Source organism: Simochromis diagramma, unplaced genomic scaffold (assembly GCF_900408965.1).
Source record: "Simochromis diagramma unplaced genomic scaffold, fSimDia1.1 OVJJ01000302.1, whole genome shotgun sequence".
Lineage (NCBI taxonomy): Eukaryota > Metazoa > Chordata > Actinopteri > Cichliformes > Cichlidae > Simochromis > Simochromis diagramma.
The window spans coordinates 6,689,877-6,709,958 of NW_024386792.1; the positions used below are offsets into that span (position 1 = coordinate 6,689,877).

Genomic DNA, 20,082 nt, shown 5'->3' on the forward strand with positions numbered 1-20,082 from the left:
CTCAGCTGAGTCTTCAGAAACTTGTGAAGCAGAAAGCTTCAAGAGCTCCACTGTGTGAATGCCTTCAATTTAAGAGGCTTTGCATATAAATGGTACTATTAAATTTCAGGGCAAAGTGTTGCTACTTTATGCTGTCTGTTTTTGGGAGCTTGACAAATCATCCTGCAGAATATCAAGCTAACAAAACATTTTGTCTTTGTTTTTCTAACTGGGTGCGTGCCCAGAAAATAAAATCCAATAAAAGATCAAGTATCAGCCACAACACTACTCTGCTTTTTCTGCTGAACAAGCCTTTCTGTGCTGCTGTGTGCTGGGGTTCCAGCAGGGTTTTTTGAGCATGAGCAAATCTAAGGGTTAGTTTATTTTCATTATGTTATTATTTATTTCAGTCATGTAGCAAACATCTTGGACAGAGGGATGCAGTAAAAGTTCATTTCTGTTCCTACAGACAATAATGTATTCTCTGGGGCTAATTATTGTACATTGAGGCAAACAAATCTTCAAAACCGGTGCTTCAATTTTTATTTATATCATTTTAACATATTTCTATGTTACAGTGAAGAATGATCGTATGTCTTAAGTTTCATGGGTGCACAAGTTTTTAAATGGTTAATTTGTTGTAAAAATCCTTACACTGATCACAAAGGCACAAGTAACTTCAAAAGCAGATGCTACACCAATGATGAGCTGTTTTACCATTAAGTTATAAAGTAAGGTGCTTTATATTCTATTGTATGAAAGGAGAATAGAAGCATCTCACTGAATTGTCCTCTAACTTTACTGAAAGTAGCAGCCTGTGCAAGAAAATCAGTCTAGTGGAATATTATATGGAAGGATTCCCTGTGTGTATCATGCATACATATGTTCCTGTGTACTATACTAAGCAGCCTTTGCTTAATTTGTCTGTACAGCATCTTCCAGCGTTATCGAAATTTAGGTGTTTCGCACAAAACTCACAGTATAAATGCAAAGTGCAAATAATTTGTAGTTTAATAAACAGCAGTTGAGGTAAATGGACGTTATGTTGCACACTTTCTTGAATACGAGTGCTGATGAGATCATTGTTTTGCTATTTTAGCTCATTGAAGGACACAGCAGGAAACCCTTTGGTCACAGCAAAACATATCAACACAGAACAATCAGCCTGCTTTGACTGACAGTATTATATAAGCGCCAAACAATTAATGTCCTTTCTTTGTGCTGATCCACTTCGATCACATGTTCCTCTGCTGTCTTAATTACTTTACAGGGTGTCTCTGCTGAGGTGACGTGATTAGCACGTGAATATGCATGTGCTTGCTGCGTAATTAAAGTGCACAGAAATGCTGGCGTGGGATTGGAGAAGCAGTTGGATCACGAGAAAGGCCTCTCTGTGTGTTGGTCCACCAGGGCACAGAGACCTCACATTGTGTGTCAGGCCAGCGCTGGGTTACTGTATTGTCCGTTGCTTTCCCACCTCCCTTTCGCTCTCCAGCGTAGCCACGCACCAGAGAAGAGGAAGAAAGTGGCTTTTCATTCATGGGTAACTTGGAGCATGCACAGGAACTCAATGAAGAGGGGAGCCAGTCAACTGGCTACAACTGCCTTTTATGATCTTGAGCCATTTCCCAGCAACAAGCAACTTGCATGAACACTACAGAGTGACTCATTACCTCCAGCACCACCAGGAAGCAGTGACCAGGGTGAAAAAGACCAATCAGAGTGCAATCTTTACTAGCAGGCTTTATTGCTGTAGTGTAACTTTTCTTTGGTCAGACTTCAAGGTCTACTTTGAGTTCAAACAAGCATTCACTACTGAGTCTCAGGGCATTCAGTGCAGAACATTTTGAAAAGCAAGTTTCCTTACTTATGTAAGAGGCCCGAATGTTTTCTGGAATAAATGAAAAGTCGGCCTTTATAAAAGCTGTATTTTATTTATTAGCACATTTATTAGCATTGGGAGACTTAATTCAACATTCAGATTGATCATTAATAGGCAACAGTGTAATAACGACAGTAGCTGAGTACTCTCTGGGTCCAATTGTAATTTACCTTTTCACAAGCCCTACCCACCTCAACTACTGTTGCTTTTATTAGATATAATTAGACAAGTAAGATAAGCTTGAAGACACTATATCCAGCTCACCTTTGCTATTAAAACCACCTAAAAGAGTTCTCACAAGACTGTATGTAGTCCTGTGAAAAATTAAGTGCACTTTTCCTTGTCAGGATGGCCGAGAGGTCTAAGGTGCTGCGTTGCGCGCGCAGTCTCCCCTAGAGGTGTAGGTTCAAATCCCACTTCTGACAATGCATTTCTTGCAAGCAAACACTTACATATTTTCCTTAGGGATTAATGAAGTATTCTGATTCTGATTGCTTCCATTAGGAGTTAAGAAGCTAAATAACGGCTGATGTTACTAAAATAGACTTTATTAACAAATCATCAGCAAGTGTGTGTCTGTAAAAGACCAAGTATTGTCAGTTTGCTGGTCTGGAGCAATCAGGTGTGTGTCATCACAATGCCACAGTCTTCCTGACAGTGGAGGTCCCAGCAAATTCACCCCAAGATCAGACTGAGCAATGCTCAGAGAAGCTGTAAAAACCCCATAAGCTACATCTCAGACTCTACAGACCTCAGTTAGCGTGTTAAAAATTAAAGTTCAAGAACAATTAGAAAAGAATGGAACAAGTGTAGATTATTTGGAAGGACTGCCAGGAGAAAACCTCTTCTCTCTGAAAGAGCACTTAGCATGGTGTAGTTTTGTAACGTTGAATCTTAACAAACGTAACAAACAAAGACTTCTGGGACAATGTCCTATGGACAGACCAAAGTGGGGCTTTTAGGAAATAATACAGAGTGCCATTTTAACACTAAGCACAGCATATCAGCACACAGGATCTGGGCACCTTGCAGTTACCTTAAATTGACCATGAATTCCTCCGTATACCAAAGACAAACAAGACAATGATCCCGAGCATGTCAATAAATCTACACCAGTATAGCTGAAAATTAAAATAATGAAGGTGTTGCAACGACACAGTCAAGTCCAGACCTCAACCTGATTGAAAAATGCCGTGGCAGGACCTTCAAGCTGGCTTTATAGTCCTGAGAATGTCTCTGTCACATACAGGATTATCATGATTGTGATAGGACATTAGCACTAACACAAAGGACAGGCTGGTCATAAGCAGTGCGTTTCACTGAAACTAATGTGGTTACATTTTCACAGATTACTTGTATTACTGGTTTTAACCACTGGCAGCGGTTAGCATGCTAACAATTGCAGACCTTTCCTGTGTATATGTACAGACATGTCTCAGGGTTTGTTTATGTTGCATGATATATAACAATATGAATATCACAGAACATTAGGGTGTAATTTAATGTGAGCCACTCAATAAAGTGCATTTTTTGGTAAATGTGAGTATTTCCAAATTACTAATTAATTTATATTTCATTTTTGTTATCGCGTCAGATCATATCAGCATTCAAGATCGGCCTGCATCTGAGCCAAGAATGGCAGAAAAAATCAGTTGAAATGACATCTGCAGAGGTGTGACCTGACTCCAAGTAGCCCCATCTGTTTGGAAGCATTCAGCAACATTTCCCACCTGGACCGCTGCCTGCACAGATTATGCTTCCGCTGCATTTACGAGTGGTCCAAAAACAAAGCAGAGCATCCGCTGTGTCTTACCACAGTATAAAATTAGACACGTTCACACCATGAATGACCCTCTTTGCATACATTTACACAACTTAAAGTGACATCTGAAGATTTTAGATAGATATTTTTCATGTCATGACTAGGCTGAGTTAAGTAATATCGTATAATCACACCACAGCATGTTAAAGCGTCTATGGGAATGTATAAGTTTTAAGTGCTAATCGCGGCAGGCGTTAATTCTCCAGAGACTTCACTGTCAGCTCCATTTTCCTTTGTATCCTTTCATCCCTGCTGCCCCTTACTCTCCCTTTTGTGTATACTATCACACCACCGGTTATGCAACAGGTCTTGGCCAGAGGTCTGAGTTTTCTGTTGTTGTAGTGTAACAAGGAGCCCTGTGACGAAGTGTTTCGGCCAAATCTTTCCCTGCTCGCTGAAACTGATGCTTCCCTCCTCCTCAGCTCTCTCTAGTCTCAAGTTGCCTTATATCAAACATGTTAACTATTAAACTGCCTGTTGAGAAGGTCCAAAAGAATAACACAGCTCAGTTTAGACTATTATACCAGAGCTGTAAAAATCTATCCTGGCCTCCCTCCCTCTTACTTTTTATTTCATAAGAAAAACATAAAGCAAGGACATGTGCTTAGTAGGATATAGGAAGTGAAAGACGTGTTACTAAAAGAAGTCTTTATAGTGAACATGAATCCGAAAGGGGTGATTAAATTACCCAATTTAGAACTGTGTTTTCAATAAATGCACATCTGGGCTTCTAAACATCAGCTAAACTATGAGTGAAAGGGTGGGAGATTCTTATTTGTTATTTCTCAGTTTCTTTTATTTCTTTTTATTTCTTCTACAGTTAACCTGTTTTCATCAGGTTTGTGGCTGTCTCCAGATCCATGCTTTTGGAAATAAAGACTTCCCATTAGATGTATTGCTTTGCTTTTCTGAACTACGTCTGTGCTAAGATTATTTTCTCCGCATGATCTCGATGTGCTAATTTAATTTAGCTTTAGAGGCCACTGTGTTCCCATTTGAAGTCACTGTCAAGCAAAGAAAACCATGGCCAAAAACAAACAAAGGCATGGCAACCATGAACATCTCTGAATCACAGCTTCAGGTTATTGCAGGTTTGATTATAGAATAAAGACGGTATATGCGACCATACTAAAAACTGTACATTTACAAAGAGCCTATGAATCTATGAAGCTGCAGGATTGAAGGAGTCTACACTGAACCAGTAATGATCTCCCCTGCGATTAAAACAAAAGGAGTTTTGGAGGAAAGCATTGTTGAAAAGTGACAATGTCATATTATTACATGTGAGGGAACACACATGTAACAAAAATATTAGAGACAAAACTAAATGGCTGTTATGAGGGGAAATTTCAAACTTCATCCTACATGATCAGGAGTTTAGCAAACAAAATCAGCACATGCGTGCATGTTATATCCCTGAAGGTTTTTATCTATATCAGATATTATGGCTACTTTGTGTTTCTTACCAACAATACTTTAGTATTTATATGTACCCCTACAATAAAATAATAACAATACCACTCATTTTTTTTTAAATTGCATAGTGAAAAAAATCTACATCTACATAAGGATATTTTTGACATTTTTGATATAATGCCAGCAGAGATTTGCACCAAATGAACAGCTGCAATCTCTTATACAGTGTTGTATGTGGTTTGTCTCACTCTATTTTTTGTTTGTTTGTTTCTCTTTGGTCTAATCTGGTAGTTCCAGTCTAACAGCTGGTGGCTTTTTTAAAGGCTTCTGTTTTTGCGCTCCAGAAACTCAAGCATAGAAACATGGATGGATTTCTCTAAATACATCAGATCAGTAGTAAGTGCACTGTGGTAACACTGAGCTGCTTTGTCAGTGTCTGTTCACTTGGATGTTTGTTTCTACTCAGCATATTCAGTTCCTTAACCCATTTTTACTTCTCCATCTGAATCAGCGGAACATGCTGCAATGATGCATTTTTTAAGCTAAAGATGTCTGTTGACCCAAACTAAAAAGCAAACAGGATAAAGGAAAATGCTGAGGGAAGAGGAACACGTCCAGCCTAGCTTTTTGTTTCTGTTTTTTATTCATCTGAAACAACAGAATGGTTCATTCGGTTTGTGCCTATAATGGATTGTTTGTGAGTGGAAATCTTTTCTCTTTACATTCCCATTATTCCAACTGCTGTCATGTAATTCATTTCTTTCTTTGTGTCTTCCTTTTAGCTTTAGAAATGGAAAAAAACCCAAAACAGAACATTTATCATAAATTCCTAATTATTTAAAAAAAAAAAAAAAAACATCTAATGAATGGGACTGTTTTTAGCATCACTCCTGTATTCTGGAGGATGATTTTGTCACATTTTTACTCCAACTAAGCAATCAAAAGGCACTTTTCCATTTATGTTAACCCAGCTAAAAGCTGCTGTACTGATTAAGGAAGATATAGCTTTCAGAGACGGTGTGTGCTTGAATGTGCTCACGAAATGGAAAAAAAAAAAGATAAAACTTCCCAGGAATTTCCACTTCATTGAACAGTTTGTACTACTCTCTTCACAGGACAGCACAAACTGGCTCGAACCAGAATAGAAAGTAAAGTGGGAGGTGCTGCACAGATCTGAGAACAGAGACAATATGTCAGAGTCTATAGAGAAACAAATACTCTGGAGCTCCTCAAATATTAGCCTAATAACAGCCATAGCAGCACACCGGTGACAATGTTAGAAATAAAGACGATGCTGCTTCTTTGCAGAGCTGTAAAAGTCTTCTTTACAAGAAGGGTAAAACAGGGTTGCTTTCACAACAGTCACAGTTTGGTGCATTTGTCTAAAAAGAAGATTTGAGACAAAAGAGACAAAAAAAAAGCCTGATAACTGACCCAATGACCCAAAGCAAACATCTAAACCACGCAAGAACTATTCAGTCACCTGGACTGTCTATGCCGGATTTTATGGGATCCCACGTAGCAGCTTGACAGAATGATAGGGTGACCAGTCCCTCCTTTAGGCAGCAAGGACTCAAATGTCTGCAGCTTACTCAACGTATTGGCAGGTAAAATCCCTTAAGAGTTCCGGTGGTGCAATTGCTGAAGTGTGAAGAACAAAATTATTATTTTGTGCTTCTTAACCTTATAACCACAACTTTCTGTAACTCTTTATCTCTTTGAATCTCTGAAAAAGAAATTCTAGAGCAGAGATGTCAAACTCATTTTACATCGAGGGCCATATTAAACCCCGTCTAAACTTAAGTGGGCGCAACCAGCGAAACTCCCTTTCTGTTTAATTACACATTCAATTGCACTTAGTAAAAGAAAAGCAGGTGCTGTATCTACGAATAAACACATGTAAAGTTACAGAAAATGTTCTGCAACATTTTGTATTGTAAAGTACCCAGACAGTCTACATAAATTCACAGAAAATTTCATTGTTAGGAGCAGAAATTTCCATAGACAATATAGTTAAAAGAAAAAAACATGGCAATTTTTCTGTGTTTTAGGTGTTTATCTGTTACTTAAATCAACGACATTTTATTTATGCCAAATAGGTGCTTTATATTGTCGGGTAATGAACCTACAATAATACAAAGATACCTCGACAATGAAATTACCCCCTTTGAAAAAGAGCTTTGGCGGCTGTGGAAAGGAAAAACTCCCTCTTAACAGGAAGAAACCTCCATCAGAACCAGGCTTGGGGCAGGGCAGCCACCTGCAAGCAGATGGGGATGATGGGAGCAAAGACAGGGCAAAAAACATGTTGTGGAAGAGAGCCAGATAGAAATAAAAACTATTGATTAAATGAAGAGGTTTGTGAGCGCATAGTAAATGAAAAAAGGTGAGTGAACAGGAAACACCCCGTGCATCATGGGAAGCCCCAGCAGTACTTTATTGGAGTGATATGGCACTATGAGCGCTTCAAGACAAGATTTGGCCTTATTATTTAAAACCTCATTATTTAAGACCTTGTATGTGAGGGGAAGGGTGCTGACTTGCAGCTGTGATGGCCGAGTGGTTAAGGCGTTGGACTCGAAATCCAATGGGGATTCCCTGCGCAGGTTCAAATCCTGCTCACAGCGTAGTTCTCAACTTCACAGCTGTCATATTCCTCTCACAAACCAGTCAGCCTAACCTGGAGGTAAAGCATCTACTAATCAGGTAGTGGATTGATTCCTGGCTCCAGTATGGATACCTTGGGCAAGATACTGACGCCCATTAGAATATGAACAGGTGTGACTGTTAGATAAAAGCACTTAAGCATAGAAAAAAATGTTAATATATGCAAGATGTTTTGAATCCTCTGGGAGAGTAGAAAAACGCTAATACTCCCAACATTTAAATTAAACAGGGTGCCAATGAAGAGATGCCAAAATGACTTCTAGTTTCTTTGGTGTAGTATGAATAACAGGAGAGGTCTTTAATAGTAGGAAAAGCTGTAAAATTTATCAAAATACAGTTAAAAGTAAAAAAATCTGTGCCTTCACAATTTCCAAAGGCACCCAGCGGGGCAGATTGGACTTTTTGCTGGGCAGATTCTAGCCCCTGGGCTTTATGTTTGACACCCCTGTTGTCAAACAACAGGGCTTGCAGCCTATGAAGTTGGCATGGCTTATAAAATCAAAACATCTACATTATAGCAAATACAGCAAACTGAAGAAACTAAGATCGTGCTATAAGGCTTGCTTTTTGAGTAACGTTGTACAAATTTATTTGTACTCTAAATATAAAGCAACTGGCACTAGGTAGTCCAAAGATTATTGCTGCATCCTTCTGCTAACACCTCTATAAATTAATTTATTAAAACAATAGCTCTTGTTTACTTAATCAGTAGAAAAAAACAGCATAAGTCAAGGTGAAAAAAGCGGTTCCTGATACAATCAATTCAATGGGTCGCTACATAAAGATAAAATAAGCACTAAGATGGATGTTGAGTTTCAGGAGGTAGGAAGTAGACAAAGATAGACATGTAGAGTGACGGGAATGATAGTGAATACAATTTCCTGCTTTATCTTTAGCCTGAAGAACAAAAAAATGACGCATGATAATCACATTAGCATCCAGGCTCTTTGCAGTGAGTCATCCGGTGCTCCTACAGGGCAGGGGGAAGCTAGCGGTAACCTGCTGACCTGGCCTGTACACATGTTGAGGTTATTTTAGAAGTCCAGGAAAAGGATGAGTGACCAACACCCAGATGCAGTGTTTCACTGAAGTGCAGCTGTGAACCCATTTCCAATCATCAGCTAAGAACAGAAGCAACACCTCAGACAAAAAGTTTGGGAGGGCAGTATATTACAAATAAGAAGGATTTAAAATATAATTACTGTATTTTTCCCCTTAAAGCAGTTATTTTTGGTGCTCTGTCATGGAAAAATACCGAGGTAATAAACTATATGTGAACCTACAATGCTCAGTAGTGGGGAAAACTTCCATGTTTAACCTTTTGAATATATCTATATCTCTACCCATGTAAAAGACAAGAGTGTATAGAGCTAATTAACTAACTCATTTTTTCTTTTTCTTTTTTGCAGCTCAACTTACGACAATGTCTAGAAGAATAATGTCTTCATTTTCCATCCTGCCAGCATGTCTCTGATTGGAAGTGATTAAATGTAGAGTTTATCTGAAGAAGCAGTGACCTGCTGCATTTGGAATCCAGTGAAACAGAACAATTGCTATAAAGCCTAAAAAAGTGGTATGATGTGCTGCATCTAAAATTATGACACAAATTATTTATGGAACAGTAAACAACCTACTTCCTCATAATGTCATCCGTTTGTTGTCCAAAAGAGATGGTGGATACAATATAAGGGGGGAATAAAATTTACCACACTCAAAAGTTAAATGAAGCCGAGGAACAGGCTCAGTGAGGAAACTGAGTGTTCTGACATATGTGTGTGTATGGACATGTATGTGTATGTATATGTGTGTGTATACTTTTGTATGTGATTATATATTTGTTTATCTCTTGGCATGTTACTTGGAATTAAAGCCAAATAAATGTAACAAATTGAAAAGAAGGATTTGTGATAGGATAGGGCATAAACAAGGAAACAAATATAATGATTAGTAGTTACTGAATTGTAGAAAGTTGGTGGGATTAAATAAGCACATGTTTCTTCCTACTCCTTTTTGAACTTATTAAATTTATTATTGTAATTATTGTTGTTGTTATTGTATTTTAACATGTTCAAAATGAAGCCATGCAAAAAAATAGATTGCAGACTCTGAATTAGATTTAACTCATAGCTACAAATGCCGGTTAGCATTGTCGCCTCACAGCAAGAAGGTGCTGCGTTTGAATCCATGGCCAGCTGGGGCTTTTCTGTGTGGAGGCTGCATGTTCTCTTCATGCCTGTGTGGGCTCTCTCTGGGCTGTCTGGCTCCCTCCCACAATCCATGCATGAGTTAACTGGCAATTCTAAATTGGCCGTAGGTGTGAATGATTGCCTGTCTCTATCTGTTAGCCCTGCTACAGGCTGTTCTGTACCCTGTCTTTCGTCCTATGACAGCTGGGATAGTCTTCAGCCCCCCTCCCGAGCCTGAATTGGTTAAGCAAGAGAAAATGGACAGAAGGATTACAGCTACAGTTGTGCATCGCTAGTACTCGCCCTCCTTCATTCTTTGATCCACGTGAGGTCAACAAACACACTGTTGTTTTCATCTGGGCTGTGTTTGCTGTGTTTGTCACTGGATATGCCGCCTCGTTACAAGCCACTCTGCTATGTGTATCCCACTGGGAGCACTGGGGGAGTTATTTGACTGTAGGCCTCTCTTGTTACAAAACACGCACTGCAGCTGAACAACCTTGCTGATTCTAAATGTCACAGAAACTGCAGGAGATGCTGACTCTCTCACATGCTGCATGTTCTTCAAGTTTTTAATCACAGCTCGTCGGCTTTGTAAACAAAGTCTTGAACATGGGTGATCTGCACAGCAGCACAAACTTTTAATGAAAAGAAGGTGGACTCCTAAGAGGTTAAAGTTGGACAATAACAGCGTTATTAAAGAGCCACAACACATTTTAAAACCTCATATAAAATAGGATTATATAGCAGTATCTCAATGCATTTGACCATGTAGACGTAGTCAAGGCAACCTGCTGATGTTCAAACTGAGCATGAGAATGAGAAACAAAGGTGATTTAAGTGACTTTGAATGTGGCATGGTGTATGGTGTAAACACACCATTTCAGAAACTGCTGGTCTACTAGGATTTTCCCACACAACCATCTCTATGGTTTACACGGAATAGCCTGGAAAAAAATAGAAATTATCCAGTGAGCCGCAGTTCTAATGGGTGAAAATGCCTCATCGATGCCAGAGGTCAAATGTGAATGGTCAACTGCTTGAAGCTGATCACGTCCATCCCTTCAGGACCACAGTTTACCCATCTTCTGCTGGCTGCTTCCAGTATGATAAGTACTCAGATGTCCTCCACTGTCACCAAATCACAGTCCAATAGGGCAAGTTTGGGATGCTGAAAAAGAAGGCGCAGTTTTCATCCTATCATAGTTTAAGTTCAGTTGCTCCCCAGGCATCCTTTATTTTATTTCATTTTTTTAAACACCGTCCTGCTTGCTGGCACAGTAAAATGCGTTGCTGTGCCAAACACATTGGTTTTCCCAATAGGAGCACTATACACTCTCTGTGGGCTCCTCTTGTTAATCTTTTCTATTTTATTTATTTACGGCCAGTGGGGAGTGGCAGGAATGGGAATCCCCCCACCCTAGCCTCAGGCATCCTTAATGACAGCTGGTGAGACTCGATTTATTTGTTTTGTGAGGTAGCTGACAGCCCAGCAGCTAACATACTATCAATGATGCCAGTGATGGTAAAGCACAACTGACACTGCTGAAAACCTTTAATACAACTACAAACCGTCTATTTTCACTAGATAAATCATTTATGGAAAGCAGATATCAAATTTTTACCATATTTATTTACATCAAAGTAGCAGGAATGCAATTTTTTTTTGTCAAATTCTGAGTTCAAATTAATTATGTTTGTTATGCTTAAGAAATACCAAAGTATTATTATTAACATCTTGAGACTATATCCCATTAAAATACAGCAACATTCATTTTCCTGTTGCTACCATAGACAATATGCTACATAAATACAGTCATCTGTTTATATTCTGCACATTTTTTAAACTGCATGTATATATGAACTATTTTATTGCTGCTCTAAGTTTTGCATTTTAATATCTACGCATGTAAACGACAAGACTGTATAGTGCTAACACACCCAAGCGGGCAGGGCAACTGTACTTGCACAAGTACAAGAATAACTTGTCTCTGAAATGTGAACACGGAGTGACAGCAGCACCTTTGAATGAATACATCACACCCACTTTCATCCTCTGAAAGGATACATGCAGCAAGTTATAATGTCAGAGGGCAAAGGGCAACAGTATGTAACATATAACACGTGGCTGTTTTAACTGAAGCATTTTAGGACACAAAAATTATATATTTTTTTATTAGTATTTCAGTTTGAGGACAGAAAATATGGTCTGTCCTCAAACACAGAAATATAGAAATACTGCATTAATGTTCTGAAAAATATTTTAGATCCAGCATAAACTAAATCCTTCAGGTTTCCCATTTTTTGAGTGCAGCACAGCCTTAAAACCACAACTCTGCCCTCTACAGGCAAAGTTCAGCATTGCTGTGGATAAATCCGTCCAATAACTTTAACATTTCTTTCATGTTTCCTACTGATGTTTTCTAACCTTCCTTCTGGTATGTTTGAGATGACTTTCTCTGTGTAAAAGTCCCAGCTTCCCTTGTGTTAAAGTGTCACTGGCACTGTAACTGCTGGTAAGAATAAAAGCACAATGAAGTGACATCATACTGAACTTTGGCTTTTTATTAATTTAGCACAGTTAGTTTGCCCCATTCTTTTCTCACATTGACTTTAAATGTCTTAAATGTTTTTGGTTTATACAGTAAAGCACTGAAAATCACCATTCGTGCTGATCTGTTATGAAGCATAACATGTGGACGGGTCTGCTTACTTTCTCTAAGAGTCAAAACTACACATTAAGTTTTTAATGCACTGTATCTGGGATACAACTGGGCCTTACGGCTTATCTGTTTACTGTTGCTTTTAATCCGCTATCAACCAGTGCTGCCTTACTTTAAACGGTCTTTTTTAAAAATCATATATCATATATGCTATTTAACCCTTGAAATTTAATTAGCCTGTGTTTTTACAGTTTGTCTTGATCCCTTTCTGGTACAACTAATATAAAAAAGCTTTTTTTTTACATCTTATAATTTTTGAAAGGTGGTATTATGTCAAATAATAATTGGTGTTTTCCTGTTTGTATTTTTCTCACGTACAGTGAGTGAGACAGTCTTTCTGTGCAGTGGATGTACAGCGTCTTCACGTGAAATATTTTGGGTCCTGTGTAATTCACCATCATCACCACTGGAGGGAAGCAAATATGCATTAATAAGACTGCCATGAGGGCCAGTCACAAGTTACACCAAGCAAAGGTATGTTTCTCTGGCCTGGACTGGACTTGTGGATTGTGATAGATTCCTGTAACCTCAAGAAATAAAACAGGGTGAAAACCTTTGAAAAATATTGCCCCGATTGACAATTATGTCGTGTACTATAAAGGCTTCACGTACTGTAATAAATCTGTTTTGTTTTTTTTGTTGATACTTAACTCTGGTTTTCATTCTTAATTATCCAAAAAGCTGTGGCAATCTGCAAACTCCATAATATGTCATAGTTCCCGCTGCTACAGTAGATTTGAGATTTACTATGATTTTCAGCACACCAAGTAGACCTGAAGATACTGAATCCATCGGAGTGAGAGTGTGAATGTTAGACAAAGTGCTTAGGCACATATAAAAGTGCTGCATGAAACATGCGTGTGGCTGGGTGAATGACACTTGTAGTAAAAAGTACTTTGAGTGCTCAGTTTGACTAGAAAGGCACTATATAAATGGCAGACCATTAACCATTAGTTACTACTGGTTATTTCCTCTATGCAAGCTTTCGTTTTACAAACACTATCAGGATCATTAGACATAGTAAACCATGGTAAATGTACTTTTTCACAAAAAATATATCAAACTTGTTTTACAAGTCATTAAACATACATATCAGTTTATGGTGATTGAACAAAGTGATTTTATGGCTAAAAGTAGACTTACAGGAGTGTCACAGTTACTTAAGCCCTTGGTACAGGGTGGATGTATGCAAGTGTGTGTGCATGGCTCACATTATGGGCCATTTACCACAATGCTCATCTGTGCTGCTGAAAATACGTTAACACAACAGTCTTTTCTATGCTGGTGAAGCACAGAAGACAGTAGTGTATATGCAGATCTGGGCATAATGGCCATCGACATACTGGAGGAAGTGTAATACGGTGATAATAAACCTCCTCTCTCCAATTCTTCCGAAATAATCCCACCATTCAGGCAGTACCAAGCAGCAGCCTCCTCCTGCTGTCCCATGGAAGGGAAGGAGGACCAGTGCCAGACTTGTACCTAGTCTGCAATCCTTCAATGGGCTTTTGTGGATGCTGCCATCCTCCTCCCCCAGCCAACCCCCGGCAGCCCATTCAGGAGTGTCACATGGCACTCCCACTCTGCTCCTATCTCACAATGTGGCCCTGTCATTGGCACCTCATTGACATGCGCTCATGGTGATGTGCATCGGGGAATGGTCGTGCTCTTCCACTAGTTTCAAAGGAAATGAAGTGCCGGGCTGGGTGGCCAAAGTGTGGCTTCCTGGATACGGTGTTCATATTTCTTGGAAGGAAGTGCTGAAATGTGTGTCAGGAGCTGGCAACGAGTTTCAGCAGAAGTAACATGCCAACCTCCCACAACCTTTAACTCCGTTACTACTGTGAATGAATGGCAAATTGCAATGACGATAACAATAGTCTTGCTAATACCATAAGAGTGTAGAATGAGTTACAGTTAAAGTTTTCAAAGTAACAAATTTTCTTTTGCTGTGTTTAAATCTCATTTTTGTGCCAATGACGGCATTTTGTCACCTGTGGGTGGATAAATAATTCTTAGCCTGCAAATACATATACTTTTATATGTAAAAAAAACCCAAAACCCTTAAAGTTGACATATTTTGTTTTGTTTTATGTGCTCAAGTTTAATAATCAAATCTGGTATTTGCCATAAAATGAAAAAAAAAATCAATTTGAACAAACAGAACAGAGATATGTAGATAAAACTCATAAACTGACTTCATAAACCAGGGTAAGAGGAACAAGATAAAAACTGAACATCTGCAATATGCTAAATACAGAAGGAAACACAAACATAGACTACCTGCTAAAAATAATCTTTTAAAAAGTAGTTTTCAAAGATGATCTTATCTGAGGACCTCAGGCCGAACATCGGCTGATAAGAAAGGATGAGACTTGCTATAAAAATAAATGAACAAAGAAAGAAGAAGAGCCCTTGCAACAAGTTTTGCTTGTCAGTGCTTTAGCAGTAAAGGAAATCAAGAGGTTAGTAATCTGATGAAGCATGAATCACCTACCGAAAAGTCTCTAAAGCTCTGTCATGTATTATTATCATTTTAGATTTCATTAAAATAAAACTGATTTCAGAGAAAATCCCCACTTGCCTTTCTGTGCGGTAAAAATTAACCTAAAATTAGGCACTGATCTCCAAATTAGGTGATTTTAAGATATTACTGCCAGTTACGGCTCTGCTTCTCTGCCCTCACTAAAAAAAAAGGACAAGAACCACATTTATTTTTAAATCTGAGTAAAACCTGAGCATGCAGTTCACTACAGCAGACATGAATAAACAATGTCTGCTTACAACCACCCTTAAAACAAGGGTTCACTTTAGAACCTGTGCTGGTTCTTAACAGCAAAGAAATTATTCTGTCTTTTTGATTTGCTTCTTAAAATAATGAATCCTATGTAAATGTTTTAGGCTAGCAATGGTGAAAAATATGTTTACATTATATTGAACTACTAACATTTCACCTTCTAATAAAGTATAATGTTGGATGGTTTAATGACTAATAATAGTTGTTTCTTTTAGATATTTAGAGATAGATTACAAACAATTGTAGGTTTGAATAACATTAAATAATACTGAAGGGTGTCTGCTTCTTTAACATGGTAACAGTTGAGTCACTATAGTTAAACATGTTAGTAGCATGTAAATTAATGGATTTTCACTCAGTAACTTTGTATGCTTTTAATGAAATATGTTAAGTATATACGCTATGACTCATACCCTCATCTTTAGTGATGAGCATTTATTTAGCTCTGACTTTAAGGTACTTAAATACTTCAAAAATCTGTGAGGCAGCTGTGCTCAGTAAATAAAATGCAGGCTAGTAAGCTTCAGTTTCATCCCTGTAAGAGTAAAACGCTGAAAGAACTAATCGACGATCAGATTATAAAGACTGATCATATGAGGCCATGTGGACATTTTTACTTTAAATTCTTTTTAAGTCTAACCCTACCTTGAGGATCTGAGCATAACCTCCACAACCAAATCAAAGTAAAACACACATAATAATATCACCTGTGGGCACTAAAACAGCAAAAGGAAATAAATATGTTGTAGCTAAAAGCAAATGTGCACTATAATACGGTTCATTAGTTATTTAAAATTCAGGCTAACATGTAAAGAGATATATAATTCATGTAAGGTCTTTCCAATGTTTTGTGACCTAGTAAGCTTTGAAAGTTGTTACATGCAGTATATAATGAACTACAATGCATTTAATACTCAGTATAAAATAAACCAAAGCCAATAAATAATAATTTAAAATAAGTGTAGGTTTACTTTTTTGTCATTATGGTTACAGAATGTACAGAAATGGAGATATTATTGCTTGACCGGAGCTAAAACAATTTTGTAATATGTATTTGAAGTTTACTCAACCATTACAAGTTTTATTACAAAACTCAAAGTGTTGTTATTACAACTGAATTTAGTAATTCACCAAGAAAACCGAGAGAACCAAGAAAAACTATTAAAGTTTTCAAGTAATTGTTTGCTCTTTGGGAATAGAAATACTTTAAAACATTAAAACAGAACTTAGTTGGAGACGATATTCTGTTTTTACAAGAAAATATTTAGAAAACATAAAACCTAGTTAATTCAGAAGATATTTATGTCGATAAATCAGGAAATGACTGCACTTCTATGAAACCTATGAACATCGGTTCTGACTCCAACCATTATTTGTGAGTGCAGCTTTGCAATCAGCTACGTGACCATCATGTGCAGCATCCCCCCTCCCTCCATCCCTAGCATCACTCCCCTCGTACAGGCTGTCCTCAAAACCTCCAGTGGCGTTGCCCGTCTCGGTCTGTGCACGCTGATCCGACTAGCAGGAGGAGGTGGGATCTATATGCTAGTTGTGGTAGTGGGCTAACAAACGACTACGTGCGAACCGTGCAGACTGCCAAGCTCGGTTACCACTCCCATAAGCGCTCTTTTTCTCTGGAAAAAAACTAAGACCGCCCGCTTCTGAGACAGTTATTCGCCACTGCAAGCTGCTCTTACTCATCGCTGATTTTGAATCAAATGAACCAAGAATCGTGATAACCACAACAGCCAGGAGTCGTGAACACCGCAGGCCGGGGGGGTTGTGTGATGAGATCGCCCTACAGCGGGGATTTGGTAACGCAGAGATAAGACGGCTTTTTGCTGCCAGGACGAGTTTCGGTTTGGATCGACTTGTCGCCTTTTCTTTAAAGCCTATTAGAAGAAGCACGTTGTAGAAGAGCACGGCTACTACTGGGGCTGCTGGGGGGATCGCTGGTGAGTTGATAGTACTTTCTTTTTATTTTAATTAACCTGTTATCTGTAGCTGTTAGCTGCTAGCTCACTGTCAACTGTTAACATCCAATGAGCCCAACTTGGTAAAAAGCACTGATGCTCCCAATTTAAGTTCAAAACCAGCCAAAACTAACAGTATTGCACTAAATTACTCTTCAAGTTATTATAAAGCAACTTAAAATGTTTCAGGGAAATGACTGAATGTTCATGAATTTGTGTAAGTGAACTTAAATGGTTTTTCAGTAGTAAAAGAAAGGGGGTGGAGGGGGGCTGCTCACGTTAAGTAATGCTATGTCATTTGAAGCTAAGGTTAGCCTGACGGCTACTAGCTTGGGAGCCCACGCCCAACTGGTCTCCTGTTCTTTAATGAGCAACAACCATATCATGAATGGCTCAGTTACACCACAGAGATCCCAGCCTCGTGTGGATAACAATACATAAAACATTATTTGTCTATCTGAGCTCAACGGCTGACCCAAAGTAAAGTAGCTCAGGGATGTCCTCCTATCTCTATGAAATTCCCACTTTGTGCTTATCGCAGTGGTCTCCCTCTCCCCTCACCCACCGCAGGTTAATCGTAAACCCACTTCTTCGCTGTATCGTGGATAGTAATAACCCTCGCGTGGTAGCCAGTGTTTCCGGCAACACTGATAACACGGTGTGAAAAAATATCCGACACGTTAATCAGTGCAAGTGGGTGTTGCTTGTAGCAGTTTATGAGGCTGTTTAGATGGCATGTTCATTTAGTTTGCGTTTTCATGAATCATCGTGGTGTGATCAAAAATTAGGCCCAAGCCCACCTTTATTGGGAGAGATCATGCTCGCTTTGCACCGACTTCTCACAGCAGTACAATTATTGGCCCTATACATGGGGAGTGACCAGATGCCCTTCATTATGTGGGACTGCACAGCATTTTATTGCCTTGTCACCTTTGTTCCACATGTTGAGACAGTGTCCTAAATTTTTCCTGGCTCTGCAGTACTTGCAGTTTTCTAAAGTCTGGCTTTTAATGCATGTGAAGAAAGCAGGGAAGGCTTTTTACTATGTTCAAGTAGAGGTTAGCCTGTCTGAGCCTATCTGTGCCCATCAGGGAAAGAATTCACCAGAAATGAATGTAACAGAAACTACTTAAAAGAAAATGAAACAACAGTGGGAAATACAGTTTTTCTTCAATTTCACACAGAGGAAAATGTGGCCTGAAGTGACACATAAATAATCAAAATCATCAGATATGGCTTTAAAAAAGCACAACGATTGATGGGTGCATCCCTGCTGAGCTCCAGTGATGATCAGCAGACAGAAAAGCAGCTGAAAATACAGACAATGCACATAATATAAAGAGTATGAGACAATAAGAGCAAACTTCAACTCCCCCTTTTAGGCTTATTGTTTTTACTCATCAAGAGAGTTGGATAAGTAGCTTTCAGATGTAATTTATTTTGCCTTTAGGTGCATATCTGGCACCCTGCAGAGTATATGTATTTTTATTTTTAAGTTCAGTATGAAAATATCAGACTACCTGGCAGCACTGCCCCACACAAACACAATTTTTTTTTGGTATCTGGTCACCCACATATGACTCTACATTTTGATTATAACAGGAAAAATAGTGTGAATTTCCAAGATGTTAAGGCAATGATTTGTTTATCTATATATTCCAAAAAGATTAATGAGCAATATATTATACTTTATTTTAATATTAAACAATATTTTTAGCCTTTTTCTGCTATTACAGTGTGTTTAACATGGGTTACGTAAATGGTTCAACATCTCATAGGTGATTGTGGCCAAAAAAAAGTGTTATGCTGTCTTTGTGCTGAACTCGTTTGTGAACTCTAGATGCAATGTTGCAGTATTGCACTGACTCTTGCAAACCTGACTTGCAGCTGTGGTCTCAGCTGTGAAGTAGACAATTCGAGACAATGTAAAGTGTAATCACACATTCAACGCTGTAATCACCCACTCATTCTAGGAAAAGAAAACATGCAGTCGCAGCATTGAACAGTTTATATTTCAACTGTTCCCTGACGTTCAGGGGTCTAAGAATAGAGTCCTTGTGCACGCTGTATGAACTGTTGCTTTGTGACTTCGGGCTATGAAGTAATTAAATGGCTTGTTCCAAAAGTTTAGACGTTATCCACCAGTACTAATGACAGGTTGGTGCATGTGACTGAATGATACGTACAAAACTGAGTAAAAATGGCTTGGTAGTTCCCCCCCAATTTTTTTCTTTCCTCTACAAGTAAGGCAAGCAGGGATATTTAATTTGTACAATGTAATAATTGGGTTATGTATGTATAATGCCTATATCTAGTGTATTGATAAAGATAGTAGCATTAGCAATCACTCAGTCTTCAAGTGGATTGGTTGTACATTAACACTAACCTGCTCATAAATGTGAAATCCATTTAATAAAGCTTATTTGAACAGCCTTCAAGCATTTGAAGTAGCATGTTTGATTCTGTGCAGTTTCAGCCATCAAAAAGAAAAGAAAACATTGTAACAAAAGTTTACTACCAAAAAATGGAAGTGAATATTCAGTGAGAGCAGGCAGCAAACAGTCCATGATGGTAATAGCTTGTAAGTCTATGAAAAATAGTGTTAGTTAGAGGAAATGAATTGATGGTGCAACCGAT

At 38.5% G+C, this 20,082-nt stretch overlaps 1 protein-coding gene and 1 non-coding gene across 2 annotated transcripts in view; both read left to right on the forward strand.

Annotated features, from left to right (window-relative positions):
* Positions 1-7,644: 7,644 nt before the first annotated feature.
* Positions 7,645-7,726, forward strand: trnas-cga. The gene has a single exon. It is a non-coding gene; the product is annotated as a tRNA-Ser (tRNA).
* Positions 7,727-16,925: 9,199 nt separating this feature from the next.
* rnf24 (ring finger protein 24) overlaps positions 16,926-20,082 on the forward strand; it is a 31,124-nt gene continuing 27,967 nt past the window's right edge. Inside the window, exon 1 of the mRNA XM_040024080.1 lies at positions 16,926-17,427. The gene's annotated coding sequence lies outside the window, so the exon portion shown is untranslated. The remainder of the gene's footprint in view (positions 17,428-20,082) is intronic.